The sequence below is a fragment of the Bos grunniens genome, chromosome 22 (genome assembly GCF_055505025.1).
Source record: "Bos grunniens cultivar Pamir isolate PY7600 chromosome 22, Bosgru_T2T1.0, whole genome shotgun sequence".
In the NCBI taxonomy this organism is placed as follows: domain Eukaryota; kingdom Metazoa; phylum Chordata; class Mammalia; order Artiodactyla; family Bovidae; genus Bos; species Bos grunniens.
The window spans coordinates 4,366,514-4,388,637 of NC_141186.1; the positions used below are offsets into that span (position 1 = coordinate 4,366,514).

The 22,124-nt window shown below is 39.8% G+C and overlaps 1 protein-coding gene across 24 annotated transcripts in view; it reads left to right on the forward strand.

Annotated features, from left to right (window-relative positions):
• Positions 1-22,124, forward strand: part of RBMS3 (RNA binding motif single stranded interacting protein 3) — a 797,532-nt gene that overhangs the window by 204,881 nt on the left and 570,527 nt on the right. The window lies entirely within an intron of this gene.

Sequence of the window (22,124 nt, forward strand, 5' to 3'; positions counted from 1 at the left end):
AAGTCTTTCTGAATGTAAAAAATAGAATATATTTTCAGTGTTCCAGTTACAATTTCATGGATCATAAGAGCAGTCTGGTGGGTAAAAGTAAGAGTAGAGTAGACTACAAAATACCAGAGTGTTTTACACGTGGTAAGCATAGCTGTTGTTTTGTGAAATGTTTATTTCAGGTGTGTGTACATATCTGTAATTCTGTACACCTATGTTTGTATATACTGAATCCCAGATTTAAATGACTTCTTTTTAAACTAGCTGATTTACAATGGTGTGTTAATTTCTTCTGTACAGCAAAGTGATTCAAATATACATATATATATATATACACACACATTATTTTTCATATTCTTTTCCGTTTTGATTTGTCATAGGATATTGAGTATAGTTCCCTGTGCTATACAGTGGGAACTTGTTTTTTATCCATTCTTTGTATAATAGCTTGCATCTGCTCACCCCAACTTCCCACTCCATCCTTCGCCCGACCCCCTGCCCCTTGACAGCCACCGCTCTGTCTCTGTGTCTGTATTCTGCTTCTGTTGTGTAGATAAGTTCATTTGTGTTATACTTTATATATCCTACATATAAGTGATATCATATGGTAGTAAAATAATTTCTTAATGTGAATCACAATAAATAAAATAAGAAAAAATAAAACTAAACCTCTGACACATCACCTCAACAGATTTCTCATACTTTAAGAGTTTCTTGGAAGTCAGTGTGCAAGAATGACCTGGAAAGTTTGTTAAATACAGATTATGTTCCTTCCCTTGCTCCCTCTTCTCCAGATTCTCATTCAGACTGTCTGGGGTGGGATGAGTTGCACTGCAGTTTTAATATAAATTCCACCTTATAGGCCCCTGGGCTCTTCACCTATTGATCTATGGAGACCATCCTCAGTCCTCCTGCCCTTAGCGGCACCTGAGTAATTTACATGAGAACCACGTGATGGTCAGAGAGTGTCAATCTATAGAGTCAGTGTGTATAACGCTTAATTTCTTTTATATTTTAAAATCAAATTAAATATTTTAAATAATTTCTCCTCTCAGCCCACTTTGGAGACACTTGGAGAATTGGCAGTGGTCTTTGCAGGGGAGACCAGGGTTAGAAATAGAAACTCGAGGAGGACTTGGAGAGGAGTGTCTGACCGCCAGGAGTGCACTCGCTTGTGCTGACTGAGCTCAACAAGGGTCGAGCCCGTCTCAGCTCACTTACCACACCTTCCTGCCCTGTCCTCACCACGCCGGGAAGGACTTCCCCTTGGTGCCCTCAGCCTTCCACTACAATCTCATCACGGGTCCTACTTGTCATCCACACACGATTTTCTTCACTGGAAGTCCCTAGCGCAGATTAGCCAGAAACAGTGCTTCCCATCTGTTGACTCCAACTAGACACCATGCTTCAAGCCCGTGTCCTCTCTTGATTTTCTTGTTTTGTTTCTGTTTCTCCAAAACATGCAGTTTTCTCTTCTTCCTTTCTTTTGTTTCTTGTTTATTGTAGAATTATGAAGCCTTCCCTTTGAGAATGCCCATCATAATGTTTCTGTCTTGAGGGGATTTCTCCACCCTCTAATGCCATCTTTGCCTTCAGAAACTCACATATCAGTATCTCGCCCATGCCTTTCACTTCACTGTCTTCTTGTCTCCCTTCTAAATGCAAAGCCTCTCTTGGGCTTACCTTTTCCAGGTCTTCAAGAGCCTCCCTCCAGCCCCTCTCTCAAAGCCTCTTCTATCATACAGACAATGATGGCAACAATGACAATCGAATGGCATCCCTAGGCTCACAGGACTTCAAAAAAGTCTACTGCTTGCAAAAAGTAGCTTTTCACACAAAGACTGGAAGTATGTACATCTTGTTGATATCTCAGTGTTGGGCATTAGGAGCTTTTGGAATGTGTAGGTAGAAGCTGGGCGTGATCTTCTCTGAGAGATACTCTCCTGAGTCTTTAACATTTTGCATTGAAAACAGGAAGTCTACATACAAGAAGGGAGCCTAACATTTTGAGTTTAAATCTGCCACTTTGTAGACTTGTAAATATTGGGCAAACTACGTCATTTCCTGAGTCTCTATTTCTTTCTCTTTAACATGGGTGACAACACATCCTGAAACACAGCGGTTTAAACCATGATCAAAAATAGAGAATTACACTCACAGAAGGCTCTGTCCTCATCACCACCGTTAATCTGATTCCCGAGTTACAGCTTCATTTGTCAGGTTAAGTCCCATTTCTCTACGGACCTTTCTCAAGGGTGTGACGTCAGTATCAGGTTGAACTTCCTTTTAGGAGAGGCTGTCTTCAGTCCATGATATTTCTTCATTTAATATTGTTGTCAATTTGAGTATTATTTTTAAATTGACATATAGTTGATTTACAATAGTGTGTTAGTTTCAGGTGTACAGCAAAGTGCTTCAGTTTTATATGTGTGTGTGTGTGTGTGTGTGTGTGTGTGTGTGTGTGATACATACATGTCATTACAGGTTATTACAAAATATTGAGTATAGTTCTCTGTGCTACAGGTCCTTGCTATTTACCTATTTTATATACATTAGTGTGTATGTGTTAATCCCAAACTTCTAATCTGTCCCTCCTGCCTGCCTTTCCCCTTTGGTAACCATAAGTTTGTTTTCTAAGTCTGTGAGTCTTTTTCTGTTTTGGAAATGAGTTCACTTGCATCAGTTTTTAGACTCCACATATAGGTCATATCATATGTCATCTGTCTTTGTCTGATTTACTTCACTTGATATGATCATTTCTAGGTTGATCCATGTTGCTGCAGAGGACAGTATTTCATTCTTCTTTATAGCTAGGTAATGTTCCATCTTCTTTATCCACTCATCTGTAGAGAGACACTTAGATTGTTTACCTGTCTTGGCGATTGTATATAGTGTTGCAGTGAACACTGGGATGCATGTATCTTTTCAAATTAGAGTTTTCGTCTTTTTTGGATATTTAATACTTCACTGGATATTTTCTTGTTTGTACATCGTCATATATCACCTCCTAAGGGGATGTCATTACATATTCTCATTTACTTCTATTGTCCAATTATTCAGCTTCCTGGGCGGTCAGGGCCACAGTGTGAGCTGCTGTCTTCAGTCTCAGAGCTACACCTCACTTTCCTTGATTTTTCTGAAACGTCACTTCTGGGATGAAGCCACAGACTCTGCTTTCTGGAGTGTACTCAGTCCTTACAGTAAATGTAACACTTATTTTATCCCAGCTTCTCCTATTTTAGCAGCTTCAATGAAGCTATTTTTAATGCTGTGCCAAATGTGTATTCACAGATTGCAACCATGGCTAGGTTGTTGGGAAGGATAAATCAGTAAGCTAGGAGGACGGATTGTGCCCGTATGGTTTCTAACTTATTGGTTTTGCTTAGAAACAGAAAATGGCTTAAGAAAACTAACAGTGAACTTCACACTGGTCAGAATGATCATCATTAAAAAATTCACAAACAATAAATGCTGGAGAGGATGTGGATAAAAGGGAACCCTCATGTACTGTTGGTAGGAATATAAATTGATATGGTCACAGTGAAAAACAGCATGGAGGTTCCTTAAAAAACTAAAAATAAGGCTACAGTATGACTCAGCAGTCCCACTCATGGAAATATACCCAGAGAAAATCATAGTTCAAAAAAATTCATGCTCAATGTTCATTATATAGCACTGTTCACAATAGCTGGTACATGGAAGGACCCTAAATATTGCTATCTACCAATAAAAGAATGGAAAAAGCAAAATGTGGTCTATATATACACAATGGAATATTACTCAGTCACAAAAATGAATGGAACTGTGCACTTTGCAGAGATGTGGGTAGACCTAGAGACTGTAATATAGAGTGAAGAAAGTCAGAAAGAGTAAAACAAATATTGCATTATACTGCCTATATGTGGAATCTAGAAGACTGATACAGATGAACTTATTTGCAAAGCAGAAATAAAGACACAGATGTAGAGAACAGATGTACGGATACCTGAGGGAGGAGCAGGGGAGATGAGTTGGAAGATTGAAATTGACACATATACACTATTGATACTATGATATTGCAAGGAGATCAAACAGTCAATCCTAAAGGAAATCAACCGTGAATATTCAAAGAAAGGACTGATGCCAAAGCTGAACCTCCAATACCTAAGGCAAAGAGCGAATTCATTGGAAAAGACCCTGATGCTGGGAAAGATTGAAGGCAGGAGGAGAAGGGGGCGACAGAGGACAAGATGGTTGGATGGCAGCACCGACTTGATGGACTGGAGTTTGAGCAAGATCCAGGAGAAGGTGAAGGGCAGAAAAGCCGGGTGTGCTGCAGTCCATGGGGTTGCAAAGAGTCGGACACGACTGAGTGACTGGACGACAACAACTAAGTATAAAGTAGATAGCTAGTGAGAACCCGCTATATAGCACAGGGAACTCTGCTCAATGCTCTGTAGTGACCTAAATAGGAAAGAAACGCAAGGAAGAAGGGATGTATGCGCATGTATAGCTGATTCACTTTTCTGTACAGCAGAAACTAACCCAACATTGTAAAGTAACTATATTCCAATAAAAACTAATAAAAATAAAACTGAGAGTGGACTTGAAATATTCAATCCATTTTTTTTTTTTAAGACAGCTGCGGTGTTTTAGACAGAGCTCAGTCACTGATTCAACAGAATCTCAGTAAGTGCTTATAATATGACTGGAGCTGTGCCATAGACGTGGGGCATAAAAGGGCAGCAGAACAGATGTGAGGATGATAAGTGTAAAGAAGGGGATGGACATGAAATGACTAAAAGATATAGAAGAAAATGCAGGGTATTATGAGTCGATGTTAAAAGGACCTGATGCAGGAGAGGAGCTTTGGGGAAAGGCTTTCAGGACAAGGTGACATTTGGGTGATTTGTGTTTACAGAACTCCTATGTGGTAAATCACAGTCTGTTAACATTTAATCTGCTTTTAGTAAATGTTGGGGCATATTTGGTGTGTCAGTCAAGACCGGAGGAGCACATGTACTTAATGCATAGAATTTGGGATTAGCAAAGTCACATGGTGAAATGTCCCTTGTCTACAGCCGTGCCTTGCTGGGAAAGCCTTCCCAACAGTGAGCTTAAATGTGTAGGAATGTAGCTTTGATGTGGTTGCAGTTAATGTGCCGGAATTCTTGACAGTTCTTCACAGACCAGTTTCTTCCCAGGCCTGGAATCTCACCACTGCTCCCTTTTAGTAGTGCAAGGAGCGTAATTCTCTCGGGACCTTTGGTCACAGAAAGATCACAGGCCCACTTGTCAAAATACCAAAATTCCAGGATTCTATGTTTGTGGTTAAAGAACAGCCTGAAAACAGAAATGCTCTTAGTTCACAGAGGGGCCTCTGAGCACTAGTCTCTGCTGTATCGGCTGGAACACCGAGCCACAGACCAGGACCAAGTGTGTGGAGTGGACACATGACCTAGAAATCCTCAGTGGTGAGGACTCTGAACACCTACTGCCTTTTCTTCCTAACCTAGCTCCCAAATGTTCGGGTTTTTGTTGTTGTTGTTCCAAAGCTATCTTCTCAGGTGGCACTAATGGTAAAGAGCCTGCCTGCGGATGCAGGAGACATAAGAGATGTGGGTTCAGTACCTGGGTGGGAAAGATCCCTGGAGGAGGAAATGGCAACCCACTCCAGTATTCTTGTCTGGAAAATTCCAAGGACAGAGGAGCCTGTTGGGCTTCACAGTCCACAGAGTCGCAAAGAGTTGGGTATGACTGAATACACGCACACACAAAGCATGCCTTACTTCCCTGAGCAAGGATTAAACCCATGTCCCTTGTATTGAAGTTCAGACTCTTAACCACTGGAACACACAGGGAAGTCCCCAAACGTTCTTTTATTCACACACGTTAAACTATCCCAAGGAACCTAGATGAATAAAATAACAAGACAGCTTGAGTCCTGTTGCCCTCTGTATTCTTAGGGGCCTGGACGCAGCCCCACCTACATCCCACCCATCAGAGCACAGAGTGCAGCCAGCCAGGCCCCCTCACTGCCCTGGACGCGATTGCTACATGATGTGTTCCTGCCTTCGAGTCCTTCAGCATCTGTCATGATCTTGTGTCTACTTCAACACCTGCAGCCTTTAAATAATTTAATGCGAAAATGGACTACAGTTCAGTGGAAACCCAGCCTGACCATTACCTGGGGTTCCAAGAGTTTCTCAAATATAAAGATTTATAAGATGAAGGAAGCCGAGTTCATCTGTGGGTTGTGGCCAGTGAGGCCAGGCACAGGCGGGAAGGGTCCGTCTACAGGGAATGAGTGGCCATGTATAGGGCATTTATCTGGCTCAAGATTGTCAAAAGGGCCACTGGCCATATATACACTCTTGATACTATGTATAAAATATTAATAACTGATGACATCCTACCAGATCAGGGAACCTACTCAGTGCTCTATGGTGACCTAAATGGGGAGGAAATTTTTTTTTTAAAGGGTGGGCTATATATGTGTAGCTGATTCATTTTACTGTACAGTAAGAAAACCAGCACAACATTATAAAGCATCTATACTCCAATAAAAATTAGTTAAAAAAATAATACAGTTGGGGAAAAGGGCTATTTTTTTCCAGACAACTGAAGGTTGCTCTCCTCCTCTGCCTCCTGGACTCACAGCCCCTCCTTTAAATGATCAGATTTGATTATCATCAGCCTGCCTAGCCTTTCAAATTAGTTATTCAAGCCATAGTTACTCTCAGCTAAACTAGAAGCCATTTAAAGCCAGGACTTTGAACCTTTTTGTTTCCCCAAATGTCTTCTATGGCACTTGTTTGTACTTAAAAGGCATTGAGGAAATGTCTGGCTGATGGATTGAGCTCTCTGTGACCGCCAGATTCCACAAGGCTTTCAGTGGATATCAGGGGTTGAATGGTGTTTGTCAGAAAAACAAATGAACAAACAAAAATAAACAGAGCTCTGAGGTTCAGCTCAAGTTTACTTCCTCTGGGAAGGAATCCTGCGAGCCTCGTCTCCCTCTGCTCACCCCACCCTTCCCTGAACCAGCATAATTGTGTCCATCCTTGTCCATGTTCCTCAGGATGTCTTTGTCCGGATGCTTCAGTCACAGCCACTTGGTACCAATGACACTCTTTTGGACAGATTTATTTTCATGTCTGAGATCCTGCCTTCGTCACTGAGCACTTTGGAGACAGAACTCACACCTGCTTCATCTCTCTCGTCCCAGGACAGTGGTTGGAGCACAGAAGCGGCCAGATATATAGTTATGAAATACACATAGTAAATAAGAAACACGACAGTGATAAGCACCTTTATTTACCTATCTAGCTCAGTCTCACGTCTCTAAAAGAGTGTGCCGAGTCCCCAAAAACAATGCAGATAACAATGCAGGGTTTTTAGGACAGGAAATGGAAAATGGAAATCTGGCGGCTTCTTTTCCTGCTTTCTGAAAAGCCACAGCACAAGTCACGTGAATAAAAGACATAAATGTCAGCGAATGGATTTATGGGTGTTAAACATGCCAGCTTCTCGGTGTAATGTGCCAGCATTAGTAGTTAGGCTATCCATTTCACTGCCTGCTTCTAACATACAAGTGTATATTTAGAGATGGGAACACGATAGCCCTTAAATAATTAATAATAAATAATTGATATGTACCTCCAGAGAGATGGTTTCTATTATTTCTGGCCTACTGGGTGGTCTCCATTTATCTTTTTTTAAAAGGCTTTATGATTTGGCATCAGAATAGAGGGGAATATGCAGTTCCTTTGAAACATTTTTCCCCCCTGCATACCTAGTGAGACCTCGAGCCTGGAAGTCTTTTAGAAACACACACTTTGTATTTATAGGCTCAGGTATCTATATGGTGAAAATTCTCTTCAATTGGAACACTTTATGTAAAGTCTCCAAAGAGGTGTGTTTAAAGACGGAAAGCATTGCTATTCAGAGGATTGACTTTTTCAAAGTAACTCATTCATATTATTGACTTTTTAAAGTGAAGTTTCTCTGCGTGTTTGTTCAGCACTGCAGGTTCTGAAATCACAGGAAGAGTGTTTTACACATATGTTTTGTGATCGTGCTTCTTCATTTTAATTGGGTGGAGTTGACTGCGAGAGAAAGCTTTGGTCACTCTGGTCTGCCCTGGGCCCTCTAAACAGCTGTGTAAGCAGTGGGTCATGGAAACACTGGGCTCACGGCATTTGGATGTCATTCAAGAAGCAGTGTGACTCCACGGCAGGACCTCACTCGTTGCCTAACCCTGTCACTGTTCCTCTGTGGTCATTCTGGAAATCAAAACCCAATAGCAAGGCCTCTGGAGAAATGCTTTTAATAAACTATACAAATCAGTCATCTGAAGAGAAAGCCATCTCTGATACAGTGGTGGTGCATTTCTGCACAGCGATGCCAATTACAGGCCATGGGTATATGACAAGAAGGGGACACGGCGTGGTTGCTACCACAGCTGAATCATAGCAACCAACAGAAAACACACCTGGATGTGTGGGTGATTTCTCTGTGAAAAGCAGAGAGCAGCCTCCCCTGCTTCACAACCCCTCTTCAAGTGTCCTTTCCATGAACTTTCCAGATGCTTTGATTTTCGATCATTGTTTTGAATTCACCAACCTAGTGATTGTTTATCTTTTTTTTTTTTTGGCCTCTTTTTGGAAGATAAAATATTTAAAACTTTTTTTTAGATTATGCATTTGCACAAGTTTTGAATTCTTTGGAAATAGAATTACTCTTAATGAAGCATCTGAAAACATGAACAAACAATGAGCAAGTGGAGTTCTGTCGAATAATGGTGCTATTGTTAGGTGATTGAACACTTGGGAGATTACTATCATGGTATACTGGCATGTTGGTTAATTCCAGCCATAATTTAACAGTAAAACCTACTTAGGAAGGCAGGAGGCTGAATGGCTTGTCAGACACAGGCGCACACGTGTGCGCACACACACACACACACCCAGCTCACACAATGACAAATTACGCACTGTTTATACACAGACAGAGTTGGCCTTATTTTTTTTTGTAAACTGTGATTTAGGTAATAATGGCACTGTAATTTTAACTCTCTGTGTAGCTTGAATGTTTGCTTAATTATTTTATCACCATTGTATTTAGTGATACTAATGCAGGGTGCCAGCGGAATTTGGCTGTGTGTCCCTAAGTCTTTATTTACAGAAGGCTGGCATTGATTTAGACTTGATAACACAGATCCCATTTCCACTAGATTACTCTCAAATTGTTTGACCAAAGGCTACGGGGACATTTTAGGCCAAGCGAAAACATATAATTAAATCTCCAAGGAGTTTTCACATTCTCTAAGCTGGGGTTTTTGTTTCTTTGCAAGTTTCACAGATTTCCCCAGATGAGGCCAAAGTGCCTTTCACTGCAGTGTTGACATGACTTGTCTGCGTGTATTAGCTATAGACTGTGAGCTCATGGCAGCTGAAAGTATACAAAATGTTGGAAAAGAAGAAGAAAACAGGAGTCTCACATAGAGTTCAAATCTACCTTTTCCAACTAGTCAGCTTTGATAAAGACAGAGTTTTGGAAACTGGAAAAGTTACCTCGATTCTTAACACAACATTCATTTCTTTAAGTGCCTAGGTTCAACAGAAATGCATGGAATTTCATGACTTTTGTGTGGGGATGCCAGGACTCACTGTGTTTAAGACAGTAATGTGTATATGAAATCCTCAGGGATCTTGTTAAAATGTCCATTTTCTGAGTCAATAGGTCTGGAGCCGGGTCTCACATTCTGCTGTTTGAGGAATCTCAAGGTGATGGCCATGCCATGCTTCATAGATTGTACTTTGAACAGCAAGATCACAGAGCAGAAGAATTAAACTCAAGACATCTTCTGTAGGTGAAGATTAGGCTTCAAAAATATGCACAGGTGTGAGACAGTTAACTTAAGGAACTGAAAGTCCAGTAGGACTTTCTTCAGGGGAAAGGAACAAATACTGTTTAACCTCTTTGCCTTCTAGCTAACGTTTAACCTTTGAAGGAATGTTATGCATCCCTTCAGCTATTTTCCTTCTGTACACTAATGTGGTCTTGTATATGAATAATTATACAGAAATACGTACGGCAGTGAAAGTGACTTCAAGGTCATAAAGATCCCACGGATTGGCTAGCTTTTGCTGACTTCGTGGTTTTTAACTGAGCTGGAGTCCCCCAGCAGTCTGCCTGCTACATTGTTGATGTTCTTGAAATTTTCCATCCTTCACAAAGGAGGGGTAAGCCAGAAATCTGCACGTCCTTCGGCTTCTGTGGTGCCCGGCCCCCCAGTATGCTTGTGGCTTGATAAAACTTCAGCTTGTTTTAGATAACCACATGCAAGACCCGTGTGTTACGATCAGAAAGCCTTGGCTTTTTATATGGCCGTTGCGCTTGGAAAACGTCATGCAGCATTAACCTGATCTGGAATAACTTAAATGGCTGATCCTGAGTGCTTGGTGAAATACAGTAACTTTGTGGGACTTGAGTCTCTGGCTTTTCAGTATAGAAAGTACTTTAATAGCTTACGTAATGTTGAGAAATGACTTGAAATAAGAGGGACATTTAATTCAGCTCTTAATTTGGCCTCTATGGTAACACCAGAAGACATGATTTTATTTCGACTGTCAACTATTTACTATTGGAACTATTTTAAAACCCTCTTAAGTAGTTTATTATTATTATTATTATTTTGTATGGCATCATTTTTCTAAACTATAAGAGTCATCTCCAGACCTAATGTAAAGGGCCTCAAATCAACCAAAATCATGTGGAGAAAGACTCTTCTAAGGAACAAGTATTGGGAAACATGGATGCTCTCTAGATAATGCCATTCTGAGTTGCTGACACTGCCTGTTTTATATTCAGAGACACACACATACACACATACACAATGATTCAGGATGCTTGTTCAAAGCATGGTGAACTATAGACACAGAATAAGACAGAACACTACAAACATTTTCTCTCTTCTGAAAATCAGACCGTGTGTTGGAAGTAGTTCATGATGCAATGAAATTACAGTGTATTGATTTCTCACAAATAGCCGGGAGGCATGACGGGAAACTTGGCCCCACGTAGTCCATCACATCTCACTAAGGCACAGTTTACTAATCTGTGAAATTTAGACATTTTACTCACAAAGAATGATATTTTAAATTCAATAGTTTGGGAAACATTAGAGAAGCCTGCAACATGGAACATTGGTAGGGTTGTGGGGAACCCACATCTGTGGGTGATACGCCACTTTGAAAAACAACACGTGCTCTCCAGGCGGCAGCTGCTCCCCTCCTGAACATAAGGCCTCGTAAAACTCTTGCACATCTGCACCAGTACATGTGGAAATGTGAATGACAGCAGTATTCATAGGGGCAGAAATGAAGGGATGCGTGTGGTAAACCTAAGTGAAAATAGATAGGGGCTGTGATAAGCAATTATGAATTATCTGTTCAGAGGAACACTCTACTCTAGTGAAAATAAAAGAATCCCCATCTGTGCACCAGCCTACCCTAGTTGGATTCATGATTTGAAATGTGAAATAAATAAGTTGCTGTAATCCATGTGAACTGTGATTTGTCTAAGTAAAGTTCTAACATGAGTAAAACTAGATATAATATGATAAAAAACCATGGAGGAAAACAAGGGGTACTTTATTACAGAATACAGGCCAGTGGTTATCTGTAGAGGAACATGCAGGAAATGGGGTTGGAAACAGGCAAATAAGATATTTCACAATTATAACCAATAATTTATTTCTTCAGCTCTGTGATGTATGTTCATCTAAAAACTTTCTACATTTTTTACACATGTTATAAATAATCTTTCACATGTTCAGTGCACACTTATATATGAATACTTATTAATTTAGTTGTATAAATTAATATATAATTTATTTATTTTGTTAAATAATGTACAATTTAAAGTAACAATAATCATGTAAAATATACAATTATATAATTCAATGTATAATTCAAATAGACATATTTATTATTTTCAATTTGAATTATTACAAATTCAATTTTCTGAATTAAATTCTAACACAAACAAAAGACAGAGTTTGGATATAAATAAGCTACAATATTAAAAAAAAAATCCATGACTATCCCAAAACATTTACCTTTTGAGTAAAATATAGAAAATAATGTCAGAAAGTGATGCATATTTTAAGTTTTAAAAATACGTTTGTCTTTAAATTTCAGTTTGATAGTAAATACTTAACTGCCATAGACTAAGAAATTGGTTTCCTAGCTTCAGAGATTCCTTTGATTGTTTGGAAGGCCTGTCCCTTATGTGCATTGAATGAATTTTCTCACCATATGGACAGCTTGAAGTAGACATATTAGTTCTTTCTCAAACAAGATTAAATCTTTACTCTTAGGGACCCTGTTGTAGGAACTGCAGGAAGTGGCCTTTCCATAAGTACACATACACAAAGACACACACACAATCACACAGATCTGTATGCTTTTCCTAATGTTCCTTTTTTGAGAAATGTATAATTTCCAGGAGGAAGCAGTAAATGTTAGCTCAAAAATAGCTGCACTATCAGTTCTAAAATAGCGAGGAGGCACATGAATGGGCAGGTATCGGCCATTCAACACCTTTATTCTTTCGCATTTCCTTGATATAAGGACATACTCTGAAATGATGATGTACTTGATATACAAAAGCAGTAAAAATTCAGTAAACAAACTGTCACCCTTAAATTCCGAAGGACATCCTTTGGTACTTGAACTATTCACTGAGAGGGTTCCCGGGTGGCATTAGTGGTAAAGAACCTGCCTGCCAATGCCGGAAACATAACAGACGTGGGTTTGATCCCTGGGTTGCGAAGATCCCCTGGAAGAGGGCATGACAACCCACTCCAGTATTCTTACCTGGAGAGTCCCATGGACAGAGGATCCTGGTGGGCTACAGTCTTAAAAGGGTTGCAAGGAGTCGGACACAACAAAACTGACTTAGCACGCAGGCACAACTATTCACTACAATTAGATAATTAGTTAATAGTAAAGATTCCTTTGTAAGTATATAAATTGTGAACCTCTGAATGAAGATCACTGCTTTTTCACATCCGCTTGTTTGTGTGTGGCTTACACTGTTCTAATAGAACTGAAATACTTTTTCTGTTGTATAGTGTGTTATACCCACTGCATCAGGGGTCCCTAACCTCTGGGATCTAATGCCTGAAGATCTGCCATGGAGCTGATGTAGTACTAATAGAAATGAAGTGCACAATAACTGTGATGTGCTTGAATCAGCCCAAAACCATTCCCCAGCCCCAGTCGGTAGAAAAATTGTCTTCCATGAAACTGGTCTCTGGTGTCAAAATGATTGGGGACCGCTGTACTACATTGATTTTGGCATTGCCTATACTTAAAAGCCATGTAGAAATTCTTTGCAAGTGTTAGCACTGGGTAAGAAATCATGTAAGCGGTGTGATATATGAAACTCATAAACAAGAAAACCCATATGTAGGAAAGGAAATTAACTCACCTAGCCAGAGTTTGTGTGGTGAGATTATGAATAATTTCTGTCTTTCTGCTTTTTTTCAACATTTTCCAAATCTGATTTTATGAGATGTATCTCTCTATAATGGAAAAAAAAATAATCACCTATTAAAGTGTCACTGCTCAAGTGAGAAGTGGGCTGAAGACTGTTTATAGAATTTCAGTTTTATGAGCATGAAGTGTGGCTTTTCATTACATTTCATGTTAAGGAAAGTGGAACCAATTATGTTCCTACGGCATATGAAAAGTTCATACCTTCTAAACATATCAACTTTTACTTTGGCTTCCTAGTGGTTAACTTTGAGACAAGGGGACAAGGGGCTACCTCCTGAGCAGAATATATTACATCTTCTTTGTGGGTGAATTCCCGTTGCGTAACGCACATCTGTAAGCACAGCACAATGAAACCCATGCTAATCCAATTGGGAAAAATCATGCAACTTCAAAGGGAAACCACCTGGCAATGGAATCAGGCTTATTTGCAAGAAACAAATATATGTCTCGGGATACAGGGTATATGTTATGTTCTTCTCAGAACTACTATTTTTATTGCTATTATGAATTTCATATTAGGGGCTGTAGGAATTTTTTTTTTCAAATTATGGGTAAAAGTCTATGGGTAAAATATGGGTAAAAGTCTCTTTACACAATGAAAACCAATATGCTGCTGACACTGTATTAGCACTTCTATTTGTATTTTGTTTGTGTATTTCTTCTTTATTCAGCCTTTGGTAAATGGTTCTAAATTAAGGATTTTAGAGGCTTAAAAGGAAACAGTAAGATTTCCTCAGAAAATGGATGGATAGGAAGAATTTTTTTTTTGCCACTCCATGTCTATGCAGCTCCTTTTCATTACAAATATCATTAACTTCTGCCACCAAGGCGAATATTCTCTGAATATTTTGTAGTGGAAAACGCTCTATAGCAGAAAGTGCTGCTTGGTAGAAGAGTGCACTGATTGTCCATTTCCAGTTTCGTGGTGTGTTTTCACAAACTAGACACACCCATGTCTCCAGCAGCCAGTTCATAGAGCAAGATGAGACCAGCACTGCAAACCCCTCATGCCTCTTCTAGTTACTAACTCAGTCCAAGGATAAGTCCCACCCTGACTTCCAATACATCGACTTACATAAATAGAATCTGGTAATGGGTGCTTCTGTCATCTGCTGTCTTCTGCTCAACATCGACGATTCCTCCCTGTTGTTTGTCGTTCCCATCACAGTGTGGTATTTTATTGTTTGAATAAACACAATATGTTTATCCATTGTATTATTGTTGGCCGTTGGGGTTTGGGGCCAGTTGGGGGCTGCTGATGAACATTCTTATAAACCATTTTTAATACAAGGAAAAAGAAGCATGGCTTCTCTACTCATTTCTTATGTTGTCTAACAGAAAAAGGAAAGTTTCAAGTCTGTTTCCTTGTGAGCAGGTTTTGTGAATAGGAGTCAGCATCGTCGTCACTGTCTACTCGACCACTTTTGCTGCGCACCTGCTCTCCGCTGTGTTCTGAGTGATGTCTGGATAATACAAACATGGAAGATGTTTATTGTTCTTGGGTAACTCAGGAATAAGCCTGTGCTTACACGCAGAGCTACAAGGAGCAAGCACCAGACCCCCTGACAGAGGGAAGACTCCTAATTCAGTGGATAAGTGAAGTCTTTCTGGAGGAGACACGCTGATAGGAGGAAAGGAAGTTGTGAGCAAAGAGGCAGGAGGAAAGGAAGACAGTTGTTGACTGACAGAATTGCATTTTAGCAGTGAACATTTTTGAACTTTCCAGAAATCACCATGGTGGGATCTGGGGGCTCACATTGGAGGATGATGAAACTGGAAACCAGAAAGAAAACTTAGCTCACTATGTTCCCTGGCTGATGTAGTAGAAATAAAGTGCATAAAGCATCATGAGGCCAAAGGATTGTTAGAGCACAAAATTTTTCTTGGATTTTTTTTTTTTTTTAGTGCAACTCAGTCTAGTAGCATTGTATCTATAGTGTAATGATAATGAAGAGTTTTGCGGGGTGTGAATAGTGTCTGTAATGGATTCTTAAGGCATGGAATCTCCCCTTCAGTATTATGGGATATGATCTGGTGCTTACATATAAGACCACACACATGGCCATAGGTGTTTTGAGAAAATGTGCAAACTGTGCTTTGGGTTATGATCTATAGATGTTATGTTACACTGAGAGCATCATACATGGCTTCATAGTGGACACTAGAGACCATATATTCAAGTTTTGTTAAATAAGAGTTGATCCGGTAAAAAACAAAAACAAAAAAAAAAACTTTCAAGAAGACATGATTGTCTTCCTGACTTGGGAAGCAGCTGAATTTTCCTTACATTTTCCGTTTAGCCCTTAGCCTTCCCAGGTGGAATCCACTGAAAGCGTCTCAGAGGTGTGTTCTTGGTCATGCGGAACACTTTCTTCCAGGCAGAGTGAGAGGAAGGCACTCAGAGGTGTGTCTGGGCACCTTGTCTGAGGGTTGAGGTAAATGAACCAGCAACTGCTGATGACTGGAGGCAGGCAGCATGGCACCCAGTTTGCAATCTTCTCACTTCCTTAATTATGGTTTTTGGAATCTATTTATATTATGTGCCTGAATTTTCTGACTATTAAGTAATTGAAACATTGAGCATCACCCCAGCAACTACTGTTTTGGAAAATCTCATGCTATCAGCTTATCATTAAGCTGGAATGTTTAACATGCATTCTTTTATTAGGTCTTCTCACTTATCTAGTGAGATAATTATATATTTTTACATTCAGTTTTTAAAATACTGTGAATAATACAGTGAATGTATAAAACAAATAATCTTCACATAAGTAATTTGACTGCATCATTGATTTACGTTATCATGAATTATCTGAATATCCATTAGTCAGTGAGTTTTCTGCTATGGTAATGCAAGGACTGAATCTTTTGGCCTGATACAGAGAAGTTTTATGGATAATATTTTAGATTATATTTACTTATGGATATAATACTTATATAATAAGATTATATAATACTTATCATAGAATATATAATACTTAGAATATATAATAAGATTATATAATACTTATGGATAGTATTTCACATGTATATGGGAAAGTTTATAACTTTTTCAAAATCTTATGTGAAGAGATTGATGTATTGACAAAAATGTTTTTGTTCTCATCCACTTGGATTCTTCATTTTATAAGCTTTGATATTAAGGATATGAGAATTATTTTAAAGTTTGACTTGATTTTCATGTTTTCTGTTTCTGGTATATATGAGCTTCATGGAGCCACTTCTCTCTACATGACATGGTTTTGTCTATTTTCTAACTGCAAGTTCTGACTCATTTAAATGAAGCAGTAGCATTCTTATATTTAAAAAGCTTACAGTAGCTGCTCTACTGTATGAAATTCCTCTTTCATTAAATTACATCAATTCTTTGTCTCAAGTGTCTTTGCCAATTTAAAATAACACAATACCATAAAACATTTTACAGCAGAGACTTTCAAACTCTTTCTTATTTTGGCTATTGAGTGACATTAAAAGTCATTCTCTTCTTAAAATGAAATAAATGTGCTTAGTATAAAATATAAAAAGTGATGTATCATTGTCAGTAGGATATACACTTTGCCATGCTGCAAAGTGGAAGATATATCTGTGCTTAAATATACTTGACTTTGCCACCCTGATTGTCTCGTCTGATGTTAGAGATGTGATATATGATATTCAGTCCTTTATTCATTCATTCAACAAATCTTTATTGAGTAAGCCCTGTTTGTAAGGCCAGGGATATAAAATAAATAACATCTATGCACTACCCTTGAAGAACTCACCAATATTAGGATGGACAGTACATGCAATATTGATGAAGTATTGCATTTTTGTCATTAACACAATTGATGATAAAATGTACTTTCTAATAGAGATATACTCCATGACATGTTGGATCATAACTGGAATAAAAATAAGCTTCTGGGTGAGAAAGAAAAGGCATCAGAGAGAATATATCAGTTGAGTTGAGGAGGAGGAGAAGAGTCGTGACAAAGAAAATGTGGGGAGAAATTAGAAGCAAAGTGACGTGTGTTAGGATTGGGCAGTAATACCTTATTAGTTGGGTTTCCCTGGTGGCTCAGATGGTAAAGAATCTGCCTGCAATGTGGGACACCTGGGTTTGATCCCCAGGCTGGGAAGCTCCCCTGGAAGAGAGCATGGCAACCCACTCCAGTATTCTTACCTGGAGAATCCATGGACAGAGGAGCCTGGCGAGCTGGAGTCCATGGGGTCACAAAGAATCAGAACGAGCGACTAAGCATGCACACACTTTATTAGTCACACATCATTTCTGAGAACCTGATTAGGTGGCTGTGGTACTGAGAGAGAAAGTGGAAACCAAATGTGTATTCTGCTGCTGCTGCTGCTAAGTCGCTTCATTTGTGTCCAACTCTGTGCAACCCCAGAGACAGCAGCCCACCAGGCTCCCCCATCCCTGGGATTCTCCAGGCAAGAACACTGGAGTGGGTTGCCATTTCCTTCTCCAATGCATGAAAGTGAAAAGTGAAAGTGAAGTCGCCCAGCCGTGTCCGACTCTTAGCGACCCCATGGACTGCAGCCTACCAGGCTCTTCCGTCCATGGGATTCTCCAGGCAAGAGTACTGGAGTGGGGTGCCATTGCCTTCTCCGAATGTGTGCTCTAAACAGCTTAATTCCATGGATACTAGAACACGGCTCTCAAAATGGTCACATATGCTGCATGTTTGATGCAGTTTTTTTTTTTTTTTTATAGTGTTAAATCAATAGATGATGTCAAGATTTACAGAATCTGAGGTTTGATGTCTTTTCCAAATACAAGTGTAAATTCTTTTATTTTTGTGGAGGGGTAGAATTCCCCTATTTTTATAGTATAATTTGAAACAATAGTTTTAGTGTCAGACAACACATCATTCAATATGCTGCTGCTGCTGCTAAGTTGCATCAGTCGTGTCTGACTCTGTGCGATCCCATAGCCGGCAGCCCAACAGGCTCCTCTGTCCCTGGGATTCTCCAGGCAAGAACACTGGAGTGGGTTGCCATTTCCTTCTCCAATGCATGAAAGTGAAAAGTGAAAGTGGAGTCGCTCAGTCGTGTCAGACTCTTAGCGACCCCATGGCCTGCAGCCTACCAGGCTCCTCCGTCCGTGGGATTTTCCAGGCAAGAGTACTCGAGTGGGTTGCCATTGCCTTCTCCGATCATTCAATATAAACCTATGTATTTTTCTTTTCTTTTTTTAAAATTAATTTTTATTATAGTATAATAGCTTTACAATGTTGTTTTAGTTTCTACTGTACAGCAAAGTGAATCTGCTATACGTGTATATAACTCTCTCTTCTTTGGATTTGCTTCCCATTCAGCTCACCATGGAGCATTGAATACAGGTCCCTGTGCTATACAGTAGGTTCTCATTATTTATCTATTTTATACATAGTATCAATAGTGTGGGTTTCCCAGGTAGTGCTAATAGTAAAGAACTTTACTGTCAGTTCAGGAGAGAGGAGATGCGGGTTCGGTCCCTGGGTTGGGAAGATGCCCTGGAGGAGGGCATGGCAGCCCACTCCAGTATTCTTGCTTGGAGAATCCCATGGGCAGAGGAGCCTGGTGGGCTACAGTCCATAGGGTCGCACAGAGTTGGACATGACTGAAGTGACTTCGCAAACACACACACACATCAATAGTGTATATATGTCAGTTCCAATCTTCCAATTCATGCCACCACTCTCAAGTATAAATTCTGCTGTGAAGCTATGTCTTCCATTTTGCATTCAGTTTGCTGCGGAGTCACACTTGTACTAGAATGGGCCACATGTTGTAAAATCAGAAGCTTCTTTAAGAAATGAGGTACTCTAGAAGTGATTTCTAAAAATCCATGATGAATGTACTGCTGCTGCTGCCAAGTTGCTTCAGTCGTGTCCGACTCTGTGCGACCCCACGGACTGCAGCCTACCAGGCTTTTCTGTCCATGGGATTCTCCAGGCAAGAACACTGGAGTGGGTTGTCATTTCCTTCTCCAAGATGAATGTACAGCTATACTATTTCCAAAGACTTTTGGTCATTTCTCTGCTTTTTGTGGTTGAAGTCATGTCCAACATGTACAAAAGACTTACAAATGCTTTTGTGGCCCCAGGACTGATCAGGGGGCTGACTTTTATCCAAGCTTTTTCTCTAAGTATTGAGAATGGTATAATATCAAGGAAAGAAGAGGGATTTTATAGCCAAATGCCCCCGAGTTCCAATGCAAGCATGTTAAGGCAATAGCTGTGTCATGTTGGGTAAAATCACCTACTGTATCTAAGTTTAATTTTTCATCCTTAAAAAAAATTAGAACAGTAGTCAGTTTATTTGGAGGTTGTGAGAATTTGGAATACAGTGCCTGGTGGAGTCTGGGCAGTGACTGGCTATAGCAGGCGCTCCATTCATGGTATGTGTGTATTTGTGTAGAAATGTAGTCTACTACCCATCTAGCCTCTGCCACAGAGGTGTTTTCCGAGAGAGAGAAATATGGTGAGTTCAACATTGTTGTGTTTTTGAGGTGACCATTCAACATCCAAAGGGAAATATCCAATATCTCTAATTTTCCAATTAGAGACTCTAATTGGAGACTCCAGACTGAGGTATGATGGTGAAGACAGATCCACAGAAAGAAACATGAGAGGGAAACAAAAAGAAATGGAAATTCAAAGTGTGGTAACGAAGGAGATTTCCAGTTAATGGTTCTCAAAATATGTTCTTGCTTCTTACCTGTGAGTTTGGTAGACATGCAAATTCTTGTGTCTCCTTCCAGTCAAACAGTCAAGACTGATGTGGGGACACAGAGTTGTAAGAAGCCACCCAGAGGATTCTGATGCATGCTCTTTTAGAGTTATCAGACTCATGGCTACTGTAGCTCCAAAACAGAAGGGGGCTAAGAATTATGTTTGAGGTATACCCACTTTCAGAAATCTAGAAGAAGAAAAAGGGCAAGTCAAGGAGATAAAGAGTAATAATCTGCAAGGAAGGAAGATAACAACTGGGTTAATTGCTGCATGGGACCCAAAGAAGGATGTTTCCCGAGAAAGGTTTTCAAGACAGTTGAATGGTAGTGAGAACTCAAGGATGATAAGAAATGATATCTTTTTACTTATTAAGAATGGAATATTACTTAACCATTAAAAAGAATGAACTTGAGTCATTTGTCGAGATGCAGATGGACCTAGAGTCTGTCATAAAAAGTAAGAAAGAGAAAAACAAATATTGTGTGTTAACATAAATATGTGAAATCTAGAAAAATGGTACAGATGAAACTTTTTGCAGGGCAGGATAGAGAGCAGATATAGAGAATGGACATACGGACACAGAGGAGGGGGAAGGGGTGAATGGAACCAATTGGGAGAGTAGCATTGACATATATTCACTACTATGTATAAAACAGATAGCTAGCGGGAAGCTCCTGTGCAGCACAGGGAGCTCAGCTCTGGGCTCTGTGATGACCTAGAGCGGTGGCGTGGTGCTGGGTGGGAGGGAGGCTCAAGAAGGAGGAGATATACGTATGCATATAGTTGATTCATCTCCCTGTACAGCAGAAACTAACATAGCATGGTAAGTAATTAATTCCATTAAAAAAAAAAAGAAGTTACATAATTTTCACTATGTTCCAATAATGAAAGTCAGTATTTAGGAAGTAATTAGAAATTAGATAATGAGAAGAAAGAAATCATATGAGCAGAGCAATCATTCAAGAACATTCTCTCGAGGAACAGAAAGAGAGAAACATGATGCTAGCCGATATACTGGGGGGGCAATGTATGGCAAAAAATCCACCATGATATTGTAAAGTAATTAGCCTCCAATTAAAATAAATAAATTAATTTTTTTAAAAAGGATCTGCACATATTTAAGGAAAGTCAGAGGGGGAAATGCCCTTGTGTTGGGGAAGAAATTGTTTCAGAATACTTAGATGATATACAGTAAGTTCCTACATATGAACAAATTCCCTTTCGAGAGCACATTCGTAAATCCAATTTGTTCGTAAGTCCAACAAAGTTAGCCTAGGTACTCAGCTAACACAATCAGCTATACTTTTCATTCAAATAATACATAAAAAACAAACACAAAAATAAACAAAACGTGCTTAACCTTACAGTAGAGCATCTTGAGAATTACAATAGTACAGAAGAGCAACCAGCATACCGGGTCTGGCATGGAGTGAACAGACAAGAAGAGCTGCTGACTGGAGGGAGGAGAGGAGATGGGAGAAGGGAGGGCTGAAGGCTTGTCAGCAGCAGCAGACGGAGGGCAGGCTGCAATTTCACTCACGCCTGATGTTGGCAGCACGGGCTCTTATTCCTTGCTGGTTTCAGTTCTATCTACCGTCCTGGAAAACGATCCAGTGGTGTCTGAATCCAGTGATGTCTCTTTTCTCTCATCATAGATGGCGTGGCAGCATTGGATTATGTTCTGAACAGCTTCTGCAGCCCTCATGTACCATTCTGCGTTCAGGTCCTGTGCCGCAACAAGTAACCCTGCCTGCTTAAATAAACAAAGGGCATCTGCATCCCCTGCATGATGCATCTCTTCAGTTCTTCAGTTACTTCTTCTTGTTTCTCTTCATCCTTTCTGCGGGCACATTGGCATCTTTGAAAGCTGTCAAAC